The sequence below is a fragment of the Physeter macrocephalus genome, chromosome 7 (assembly GCF_002837175.3).
Source record: "Physeter macrocephalus isolate SW-GA chromosome 7, ASM283717v5, whole genome shotgun sequence".
Lineage (NCBI taxonomy): Eukaryota > Metazoa > Chordata > Mammalia > Artiodactyla > Physeteridae > Physeter > Physeter macrocephalus.
The window spans coordinates 141,200,353-141,212,773 of record NC_041220.1 but is presented as its reverse complement, the minus strand read 5'-3'; positions in this window follow the sequence as shown (position 1 = coordinate 141,212,773).

The window sequence follows — 12,421 nt, the reverse complement described above, 5'->3', positions numbered from 1 at the left end:
GATGCAGGCAGCCACATGCAAGGTGTCTACCAAAATAAACAATGCAGGAGGCTGCAAATAAGAAAAGAGTTCATTTGGGATCTTAAGAATTGCAATTCGGGACACACAGATTTGGCGTAAACACAAAAGCATGTTCTGAGGAAGAGAAAGAGTCAGGGGCTTATAAAGACAAAAAGCCATGAGGTTGTTAAAAATTGCCTGGCAAGAATTGTTATTGACTCCAACGTGAGTCAGAAAATATTTATCCTTAAGGAATCACAAGTTGTTTTAGAGTGAGGGTCAATAAGTAGATGGACTGTCACAAGTTATTTTAGGGTAAGATTCCGATAAGTATCTTGAGTTTCTGGTAGGTGTTCTGGATAACTTCATCAGGTCAAAAGGTCAGATTCCATCCTTTGGAGATGTGCATAAGTCACACTTCCTTAACGGTCTCTGGCTTCACTTACAGAGCTCTCTGAGCAACACCGACTCCATTTTGATTTTTCCTTTCACATTTCTCTCTTTTGATCGAGGTCTTTCTTTAGAAAGCATTGACAAGCAATCATTTGGTGATTTGGCATCAGTATCGACTCCCTCGGTGCTGGGAAGGCTCATTCCCTGAGAGTTATGTCCCATGCAGGAGGGAAACGGGCAGTTGTGTGAGATGTATGCCTTTAGAGAGTTTATGGCCACATTTGAACAACAAGGAGGGACCTTATAGGAGTCGTTAATCATCTCCAGACGCTGAAGTATCATTCTTCCCAGTTCAATGGTGTGATCTGAAAGTTTATCAGAAACTTGTACTCTAGAGCAAGTGTCAGAGTCCTTTCCATGAATCTCTTTAAAGATGAAACATGGGCTTCCCTGGTGGCGCAGTGGTTGCGCGTCCGCCTGCCGATGCAGGGGAACCGGGTTCGCGCCCCGGTCTGGGAGGATCCCACATGCCGCGGAGCGGCTGGGCCCGTGAGCCATGGCCGCTGAGTCTGCGCGTCCGGAGCCTGTGCTCCGCAACGGGAGAGGCCACGGCAGAGGAAGGCCCGCATACCACACACACACAAAAAAAGATGAAACATATTTGTAAAAGCATCGGAGTAAAACAATAACTGTCTACAAGTGGCAAAGGACTTAAAAGTGCCCATTTTTAAAATAAATTTATTTATCTATTTATTTATTTTTGGCTGCATTTGGTCTTCATTGTTGCGCGTGGGCTTTCTCTAGTTGAGGTGAGTGGGGGCTACTCTTCGGTGCTATACGTGGGCTTCTCATTGCGGTGGCTTCTCTTGTTGTGGAGCACCGGCTCTAGGCACGCAGGCTTCAGCAGTTGTGGCACGTGGGCTCAGTAGTTGTGGCTCTCGGGTTCTGGAGCACAGGCTCAGTAGTTGCGGCGCACAGGCTTAATTGCTCCGTGGCATGTGGGATCTTCCAGGACTAGGGAGAGAACCCGTGTCCCCTGCATTTGCAGGCAGATTCTTAACCACTGCGCCAGCAAGGAAGTCCCAAAATGCCCATTATTGAAAATCTGAGAGTTTATAAAGGACAAGAGAGAGGTCTCTAGGAACTGAGGGTGACCCCCAGCCGACAGCCAGCAAAGACATGGGGACCTCAGTCCTACATCCCCTAGGAACTAGATTCTGCCAACACCCTGAATGAGCCTGGAAGCAGAATCTTCCCAGAGCCTCCTGATAAGATGCCAGTCAGCTAACACTTTGCTTTTGACCTTGTCAGACCCAAAGCAGAGAAACTTGCTAAGCTGATTGGGACTCCTGGCTTTCAGAACTGTGATAAAAAACTTTGTTGTTTTGAACTGCTAAATTTGGGGTAGTTTGTTACAGTAGCAATAGAAAACTAGTGCAGGAGGGGTCTGGTTGGAAGTGGGGCTTGAAGTTTAGTCTGCAGAACATTTATAGAAAGTTAGAAGAAAGTTGATCATGAGCCTAAGGATGGGGAAAAGTGAATAAAGACCCACCCCCATGCCTTATTCTCCTCTGACCTCTCTCTCTCTTTTTTCTTTCTTCTTCTTTTTTTTTTTTTTTTGGCTGCACTGAGTGGCTTGTGGGATCATAGTTCCCCAACCACAGATTGAACTCAGGCCCACAGCAATGGAAATGCCGAGTCCTAACCACTGGACCACCAGGGAATTCCCCTCTGACCTCTCTTTTCATTCATTCTGGACTCTCTCTCTCTGTCTCTCTTTCTCTTATTTATTTATTTATTTATTTATTTATTTATTTATTTATTGCATATATATCCTAGGAGTAGGATTGCTGGATCATACGGTAGCTCTATTTTTTGTTTTTTTAAGAAAACTCCATACCATTTTCCATAGTGGCTGAACCAATTTACATTCCCACTGACAATGTAGGAAGGTCCCTTTTTCTCCATAGCCTCTTCAGCATTTTTTATTTGTAGATGTTTTATGATGCCATTCTGACCAGTGAGGTGATAACCTCATTGTAGTTTTGATTTGCATTTCTCTAATAATTAGCTATGTTAAGCATTTTTTCATGTGCCTGTTGGCCATCTGTATGTCTTCTTTGGAGAAATGTCTATTTAGGTCTTCTGTCCATTTTTCATTTGGGTTTTTTTTTTTTTTTTTGATATTCAGTTGTATGAGCTGTTTGTATATTTTGGAAATTAGCCCCTTGTCAGTCACAGTGTTTGCAAATATTTTCTCCCAGTCTGTAGCTTGTTTTTGTTTTGTGTGTGGTTTCCTTTGCTGTGCATAAGCTTTTAAGTTTGATAAGGTCCCATTTGTTTATTTTTGCTTTTATTTCTATTGCCTTGGGAGACTGACCTAAGAAAACATTGCTATGATTTATGTCAGAGAATGTTTTGCCTATGTTGTCTTCTAGGATTTTTATGGTGTCCTGTCTCATATTTAAGCCTTTAAGCCATTTTGAGTTTATTTTTGTGTATGGTGTGAGGGAGTGTTCTAACTTCATTGATTTACATGTGGCTGTTCAGCTTTCTCAACACCACTTGCTGAAGAGACTGTCTTTTCTCCATTGTATATTCTTGCCACCTTTGTCTAAGATTAATTGACTGTAGGTGTGTGGGTTTATTTCTGGTCTCTCTATTCTGTTCCATTGATCCACATGTCTGTTCTGGTGCCAATACCATGCTGTTTTGATTACTGTAGCTTTGTAGTATTGTCTGAAGTCTGGGAGGGTTATACCTCCAGCTTTGTTCTTTTTCCTCACTATTGCTGGGTCTTTTGTGGCTCCATATAAATTTTAGGATTATTTGTTCTAGTTCTGTGAAATATGTCATGGGTAATTTGATAGGGATCACATTGAATCTGTAAATTGTTTTGGGTAGTATGGCTATTTTAACAATATTAAATCTTCCAATCCAAGAGCATGGGATATCTTTCCATTTCTTTCAATCATCTTCAATTTCCTTTATCAATGTTGATCAATCCTTTATCAAGTTCTCAGCATCTTTCCCCTCTTTGGTCAGGTTTATTCCTAAGTATTTTACTTTTCTGATGCAATTTTAAAAGGGATTTTTTTTTTTTACTTTCCCTTTCTGATATTTCATTGTTAGTGTAAAGAAGTGCAACAGATATCTGTATAAACATATGAATTTTAGGGGACACAATTCAGTCTACTTTGGGCATTTCATATAAAAGGAATCATGCAATATGTGGCCTTTTGTGTCTGTCTTCTTTCAGTTAAGATAATATTTTTGAGTTTCATCCAAGCTATCACATGTATCAGTACTTCATTCCTTCTTTTTTTTTTTTTTTTTTTTTTGTGGTATGTGGGCCTCCCTCTGCTGTGGCCTCTCCCCTTGCGGAGCACAGGCTCCGGACGCGCAGGCCCAGCGGCCATGGCCCACGGGCCCAGCCGCTCCGCAGCATGTGGGATCCTCCCAGACCGGGGCGCAAACCCGGTTCCCCTGCATCGGCAGGCGGACGCGCAACCACTGCGCCACCAGGGAAGCCCCTTCATTCCTTCTTATGGCTGAATAATATTTCATGAATATACCATGATTTGTTTATCCATTCACCCATTGATGGCCATTTGGGTTGTTTCCATCTTTTGACTATTATGAATAATGCTGCTCTAAACATTCTTGTAGAAGTTAATATTTTAATTTTGATGAAGACAAAATATAAAACTTTCCTTTTATGCTTTCTTTGGGTCTTATTTTAAGAAATCCTTCTCTACCCCGAAGTTATAAAAATGTTCCTTTATATTTTCTTCTAAAATATTTAGTGTTTGGTTTTGCTTATTTATGGATAATCCATCTGGAAATGAGGTTTGAGGCAGGAATCTAATTGCAATTTTCTCCACATGTATAGCTAGTTAGCCTAGCCCTGTTTACTGAATATTTTATCCATTCCCTCTGGTCTGCATTGTAACATCTGCCATGTGTCAAGTCTCTATTTTTGCTTGTGTCTGTATTTGTTCCATTGGTCTTTATCTCTGGGCTATAATCACACTGACAATTACTAAATTAGCTTTATAGTAAGCATTGATATCTGGTTAAGTATGGCAGATTCCCTTCCTGGATCTTCTTCAGAAATGTCCTGATTTTTTTGCTTGTTCATCTAAAATTTGAATCAATTTTTAAATTTTGACCCAAATGATCAAACAGACTCACCTGGTGAGATTTTTGGGGGGATTGAATTGATTCATTGGACCAGTTTTGAGAAGTACAATACTAATTCAGTCTACTTAGTTGTTCCTCATTGTGTTTTAATAGAATTTTATAATTTTATGCATAAAGATTTTACATCCATTTTGTTAAAATTTCATAGTTACCATTTGTATTGGATTGAATAGTGATCTTTCCCCAAATACATGTCCACTCTGACCCTCAGAATGTGACCTTATTGAAAATAGGTCTTTGCAGATGTAGTTAGTTAAGATGAGATCATACTGGATTAGGGTGGGCTCTAAATCCATGATGGGTGTCCTTATGTGAAGGCCAAGCAAAGATGCAGAAACACAGGGACGATGGTCATGTGACAACAGAGACAAAGATTGGACTGATGTAGCCACAAGTCAAGGAAGGCCAAGGACTGCCCACGATCACCAGAAGCTGGAAGAGGCAAGAAAAGATACTCTCCTAGAGGCTTCAGAGGGAACATGGTCCTGCCAACACCTTTATTTCTGACTTTTACCTTGCAGAACTGTGAGAGAATCAATTTCTATTATTTTAAGCCACCCAGTTTGTGGCAATTATGGTATCCATAGGAAAATAATCCACGACTAAAAATTTTTTTTTGAATAAACAAATGGGACCTTATCAAACTTAGAAGCTTTTGCACAGCAAAGGAAACCATAAGCAAAACTAAAAGACAACCTACAGAATGGGAGAAAATATTTGCAAATGAAGCAACCGTCAAGGTATTAATTTCCAAAATATACAAACAGCTCATACAGCTCAACATCAAAAAACCAAACAACCCAATCAAAAAATGGGTAGAAGACATAGATAGACATTTCTCTGAAGAAGGCATACAGATGGCCAACACGTTCATGAAAAGATGCTCAACATTGCTAATTATTAGAGAAATGCAAATCAAAACTACAATGAGGTATCACTTCACACCAGTCAGAATGGCCATCATCAAGAAGTCTACAAATAATAAATGCTGGAGAGGGTGTGGAGAAAAAGGACCCCTCTTGCACTATTGGTGGGAATGTAAATTGATACAGCCACTATGGAGAACAGTATGGAGGTTCCTTAAAAAACTAAAAATAGAGTTACCACATGACCCAGCAATCCCATTCTTGGGCATATATAAGGAGAAAAACTCTAATACAAAAAAGGTACATGCACCCCAATGTTCATAGCAGCACTATTTACAATAGCCAAGACGAGGAAGCAACCTAAATGTCCATCGACAGAAGAATGGATAGAGAAGATGTGGTACATATATACAATGGACTACTACTCAGCCAGACTTACTCAGAAGTAAGTCAGACAGAGAAAGACAAATACCAAATGATATCACTTATACGTGGAATGTAAAAAATAATATAAGTGAATTTATTTACAAAACAGAAATAGACCCACAGACATAGAAAACCAACTTATGGTTACCAAAGGGGAAAAGTGGGGTTGGGGGATAAATTAGGAGTATGGGATTAACAGATACACACCACTATATATTATATAAAATAGATAAGCAACAAGGATTTACTGTATAGCACAGGGAACTCTATTTAATATGTTTTAATAACTTATAATGAAAAAGAATCTGAAAAAAATATATATAACTGAATCACTTTGCTATACACCTGAAACGAACACAGTATTATACATCAACTATACCTCAATGAAAAAATAAAAAAATCTTTTTGGGTATTACAAGTGATACCTTTTAGAAAATATATTTCTTTGGGGAATTCCCTGGCGGTCCAGTGGTTAGAACTCCAAGGCTTCACTGCCGAGGGCCCGGGTTAAGTCCCTGGTAGGGGAACTAAGATCCCTGCGCGGTGCGGCCAAAAAAAAAGAAAAGAAAAAGAAAAAAAAAGAAAATATATTTCCTCTGGTGAATAGAAACACTACTGACTTTTAGGTATTGATTTTGTTTCTAGAAAACTTGCTAACCTCTACTAGTAATGCTGATAATTTATCTTTAGATTCTTTCAAATCTATGATGTTTCAAAAACATTTCATTGGAATGTAATGATAATATCAGTGGTGGTTTTAAAAATATGTCCGCAAATTCTTTGCTACTTCCCTTGTCCAGAGGTGGAACTTTTTTTTTTTTTTTTTGGCTGCGCCACGCAGCATGCGGGATCTTAGTTCCCTGACCACGGATCGCAACCACACCGCCTGCAGTGGAAGCGTCCAGTCCTAACCAATGGACTGCCAGGGAAGTCCCAGGAGGGGGAGCTTGATTCCCCTTCCCTGGAGCGTGGGCCCGACTTGCTGAAACAGCACAGAAGTGATGGTACATTTCACTTGTAATATCCATTTGTCAAAAGACTGCAGCTTTTCAGGAATTCCCTGGCGGTCCAGTGGTTAGACTCTGCGCTCTCACTGCCCAGGGCGCGGCTTCAATCCCTGGTCGGGGAACTAAGATCCCACAAGCCCCTTGGTGCAATTAAAAAAAAAAAAAAAAGACTGCAGCTTTCACCTGTGCTTTCTCTGTCTCTCTTGGATCGCTCCCTTTAGGGGAGACCACCTGCCTAGGAGTTGGTACAAGACATCTGTATACAACTTGCATTCAGAAAAGGGAAGAATGGGAGGCACATAGCACCTCTAGCTGACAGGAGCCCTTAAAGTCCACAGGCGGTAGGGCAAAGCCCCAGCTCAGCCCATGCAGCACCTCCTGCTTTTGCTCTCTAAGGGGAACTACTCAGGGAGGCTCTTTTTTTTTTTTCATTCTCCAAATATTTATTGAGCATCTAATATAAACCAGACAATGTGCTTGAAATACACTGTTAACAAGACAAAGAAGCTCCTTAACCCAAGGAACTCACAGTCTAGCATAAAGGCAAATATTAATCAAATAATCCCACAAATAAATCATCATAGACCATGATAAATGCTGTTTATCGTGAAAAGCCATGACAAACTGTGAGAGGATATCACCTGGGGGCTTGATGTTCTCAGACAGTAGTAGGTGAGGTTTCTCCATGAAGAGACATTTACGTTCTGAAGGATGAACAGGAGTCACCTGGGACAGGGGTAGGGGTAGGGGAAGGATGGCATGGAACTGTCCAAGCAGAGGAACAACGTGGGCAAAGACCCAAGGTCAGGAGAGGGCACAGAGCACCCGAGGGCCTGAACTAGACCGGAGTGGCTGACAGCAGAGAACAAAGAGGAGAGTGGCCCGAGATGAGAAGGGCGCAGGGTACGGACCTTGGCCTTTATCCCAAGAGAAATGGGGGCCACTGAGGTTTTTAAGCAGGGGACTGACATGGTAAGATGCATACTTCATGATCACTCAGCTGTTGTGTGGAGAATGCACTGGAGAGGGCCAGAGGGGAAGTGCAGAGGCCAACATGGGAGATAAATAGAAGGAAAAGAGAAAATGAGAGGGTGTGAGCAACCCCATGTCAGTTGGGAGGCAGACCGGTAGAGATTAAGGACTTGGGCTGGGACTCAAGTTGCCCAGTTTGTGTCCAGGCTTTGTCACTTACTCTGTGATCTTGAGCAAATTACCTGAGCTCATCTGTAAAACAGGGATAGTATCTGTCTACCTCCTAGATTGTGCGAGGATTAAATGACCAATACACCTCAAGAACTTACAGTGGTATCTGGCACACAGGAACGTGCTATGGCCCAAGGCCACACAGCTACTACCTAGAAACAGATAAATACTGGACTGCTCTGATTAAAGTTGGGGGTGGGCGGACCGGGCCCTGAGCCTCGTCCACTTGTCCACCCCTAACCACCACCTTGTCCTAGTCCCACCCACACAGACCTAAATGCCTGGGACTTCGCAGACTCCCTCTCTGCCGGAGAAGGTTGGCCTGTTGGAAGCCCGTCTCCTGGGCACTGTGTGAAAAAAATGGGGTGACGGCAGCTGACCTGTTTAAGCGTTCCAGCACACAGGGCCACTCTCAACTTTATAACATAACTAGACTAAGAACCTCAGAAGGCTTTTGCTTCCCATACTTCATCTAAGGGAGGCTCTTCCGTGTCTCTCATCTTCCCAGGCCATGTATGAAATATGCCCTGGGAAGTGCACCCTTTTGGGGGTAACGCAGCTTTGTTTGTTTTTTTGGAGAAGACTTTTTTATTTATTCATTTTATTTATTTAATTTTTGCGGCTGCGTTGGGTCTGTTGCTGCACGCGGGCTTTCTCTAGTTGCAGCGAGCGGGGGGTTACTCTTCGTTGCGGTGCGCGGGCCTCTCATTGCGGTGGCTTCTCTTGTTGCGGAGCATGGGCTCTAGGTGCGCGGGCTACAGTAGTTGCAGCACGTGGGCTCAGTAGTTGCGGCCCACGGGCTTAGTTGCTCCGTGGCATGTGGGACCTTCCCGGACCAGGGGTTGAACCCGTGTCCTCTGCACTGGCAGGCGGATTCCTAACCACTGCGCCCAGGGAAGTCCCGGTAACGCATCTTTGGAAGCCTGCTTCCTGCTGCTGCAAGCGCCAGACTCAGGAGTTCCTCCAGACGTTGGACAACCACAGGATTTGCCACACCTGGCCTGGAATTCCTTTGGCAATGTAATTTCTTCAATACCCTACGATGCTTCCTGTCTGTTTACTTTCAGTCAGTTCCAATGTGCAGGTAATCACAGACAAAAATCTCATGAAGACCCTGGTTTTTTGTTCAGTGGTCTCTGTGCCCTGTCCTTCCTTGTTCTTTCAGCTCAGCGGTGTCCATGTGAACAAGTGACTTTGATAGGAAGGTGACAGTTATCATCTGGTCTTTGCTGCTTGGCTGGCATTCACTGTCTGGGAAAGAACGTTTAAAGGAGATGCTTGAAAAAGATCTTGGGGCCTCGGTCTCATCTCATCTGGAGGCCAGTTTCTTCTGGAGCCGTCTCTTATAACTGCTTCAGGTTGGGGTGCAGACACGCTTGCCATTTTCAACCCCAAACGACCAGTAGTGGCGGCCTCTTTGACCTCCTTCAAAGAAGCTACTCAGGAAGCATAGCTGAGTGACCACCTTCAGCTGCTGCCTCTTTGGCTCAAGCAAGGCGTTCATGCCAAGGCCATGCCCATCCTCCTTCAGAGGCTACGCTCAGGACAAGACTTACACTACCTGTCACTCCTGTTTCTCCCGTGGATGAAGCAAGTAAGAGTCAGCCTAGGGTGCTAAATCTTTCGACAAGTTTCCATAATGCTCTCCACCCCCAAACCCTCTCCTGGGCCTGTAGGAGCTAGTGAGCCATTGCTAGCATGTGCCTGGCTTCCCGCCCTCCACCCCACCTTGCTGCTTGCTGGACTGTCCACAGAGAGTTAGGCCAACTTTGTACTCAGGCCTGTGGAGGGCAAGCTGCTCATTTCCCTGCGTTCCTCACCTGTGCTCAGGAGTTGGGGCCAGCCTCCTGCCCCGGCAGTGGCTACGCTACCCTTGTCCTCCCTCTTGTCTAATGTGACATGCCTTTGGAGCACTTGCTGCTCAGCTGAAGGCCCTCTTCCTTTGTCACCCTCCAGCCCCCCTCCCCCAACCCCCTGGATTCCCCTCATTCATTGCAGGCTTTCCCACCTGGCTCCTGGCCCTGCTCCCCGCCCCACATCCTGCCGCCATCATCCTAGGTGAGTTCCATGCTCACACGGCCACCATTCCACACCTGGGCCCCCAGGTCCTTGGCCTCTTCATATCCAGTAAGCAACTCCATGCCCCTTGGCCCCTCATTCCCAAGGGTGACTTAGAGCTTGTTACTGCCCCCAATCTGCTCGGTACCTGCTCGGCCCTCCTCTTTTCTCACCCCATCCTTCCATCGCTTTCACTACAGTCGCCACCACCCTTTTTATTTTTTAAATAAATGTATTTATTTATAAATGTATTTATTTATTTTTGGCTGCGTTGGGTCTCCGTTGCTGCGCGCGGGCTTTCTCTAGTTGCGGCGAGCAGTTTGACCTCCTTCAAAGAAGCTACTCAGGAAGCATAGCTGAGTGACCACCTTCAGCTGCTGCCTCTTTGGCTCAAGCAAGGCGTTCATGCCAAGGCCATGCCCATCCTCCTTCAGAGGCTACGCTCAGGACAAGACTTACACTACCTGTCACTCCTGTTTCTCCCGTGGATGAAGCAAGTAAGAGTCAGCCTAGGGTGCTAAATCTTTCGACAAGTTTCCATAATGCTCTCCACCCCCAAACCCTCTCCTGGGCCTGTAGGAGCTAGTGAGCCATTGCTAGCATGTGCCTGGCTTCCCGCCCTCCACCCCACCTTGCTGCTTGCTGGACTGTCCACAGAGAGTTAGGCCAACTTTGTACTCAGGCCTGTGGAGGGCAAGCTGCTCATTTCCCTGCGTTCCTCACCTGTGCTCAGGAGTTGGGGCCAGCCTCCTGCCCCGGCAGTGGCTACGCTACCCTTGTCCTCCCTCTTGTCTAATGTGACATGCCTTTGGAGCACTTGCTGCTCAGCTGAAGGCCCTCTTCCTTTGTCACCCTCCAGCCCCCCTCCCCCAACCCCCTGGATTCCCCTCATTCATTGCAGGCTTTCCCACCTGGCTCCTGGCCCTGCTCCCCGCCCCACATCCTGCCGCCATCATCCTAGGTGAGTTCCATGCTCACACGGCCACCATTCCACACCTGGGCCCCCAGGTCCTTGGCCTCTTCATATCCAGTAAGCAACTCCATGCCCCTTGGCCCCTCATTCCCAAGGGTGACTTAGAGCTTGTTACTGCCCCCAATCTGCTCGGTACCTGCTCGGCCCTCCTCTTTTCTCACCCCATCCTTCCATCGCTTTCACTACAGTCGCCACCACCCTTTTTATTTTTTAAATAAATGTATTTATTTATAAATGTATTTATTTATTTTTGGCTGCGTTGGGTCTCCGTTGCTGCGCGCGGGCTTTCTCTAGTTGCGGCGAGCAGCGGCTACTCTTCGGTGTGGTGCACGGGCTTCTCATCGCAGTGGCTTCTCTTGTTGTGGAGCACGGGCTCTAGGTGCGCGGGCTTCAGTAGTTGTGGCACGTGGGCTCAGTAGTTGTGGCTCACGGGCTCTAGAGTGCAGGTTCAGGAGTTATGGCTCACAGACTTAGTTGCTCCGCGGCATGTGGGTTCTTCCCAGACCAGGGCTCGAACCCATGTCCTCTGCATTGGCAGGTGGATTCTTAACCACTGCACCACCAGGGCAGCCCCTGGCACCCTTTTTAAAACCTCACTGGGCCCTCAGCTCCCTTGAACGGCTTTCTCCTGCAGCTCCCCTGCTCTGCACTTCCCCGTCATCCACTCAGTGTGCACGGGCATGGCTGCAATAACGCCCTCAACACAACCCCAACCTCTTACTCCTGTTTCCCTTTTTTCCCCCTCCACTCCTCTCTGTCAAAAATGCAGCCCTTACAAAAATAAACAAATGGGACCTAATGAAACTTAAAAGCTTTTGCACAGCAAAGGAGACCATAAACAAGATGAAAAGACAACCCTCAGAATAGGAGAAAATATTTGCCAACAAAGCAACTGACAAAGGATTAATCTCCAAAATATACAAGCAGCTCATGCAACTCATTCTCCAAAGAAGACATACAGATGGCCAACAAACACATGAAAGCATGCTCAACATCGCTATTCATTAGAGAAATGCAAATCAAAACTACCATGAGGTATCATCTCACACGGTCAAAATGGCCATCATCAAAAAATCTACAAACAATAAATGCTGGAGAGGGTGTGGAGAAAAGGGAACCCTCTTGCACTGTTGGTGGGAATGTAAATTGATACAGCCACTATGGAGATCAGTATGGAGTTTCCTTAAAAAACTAAAAATAGAACTACCATACGACCCAGCAATCTCACTACTGGGCATATACCCAGAGAAAACCATAATTCAAAAAGAGTCATGTACCACAATGTTCATTGC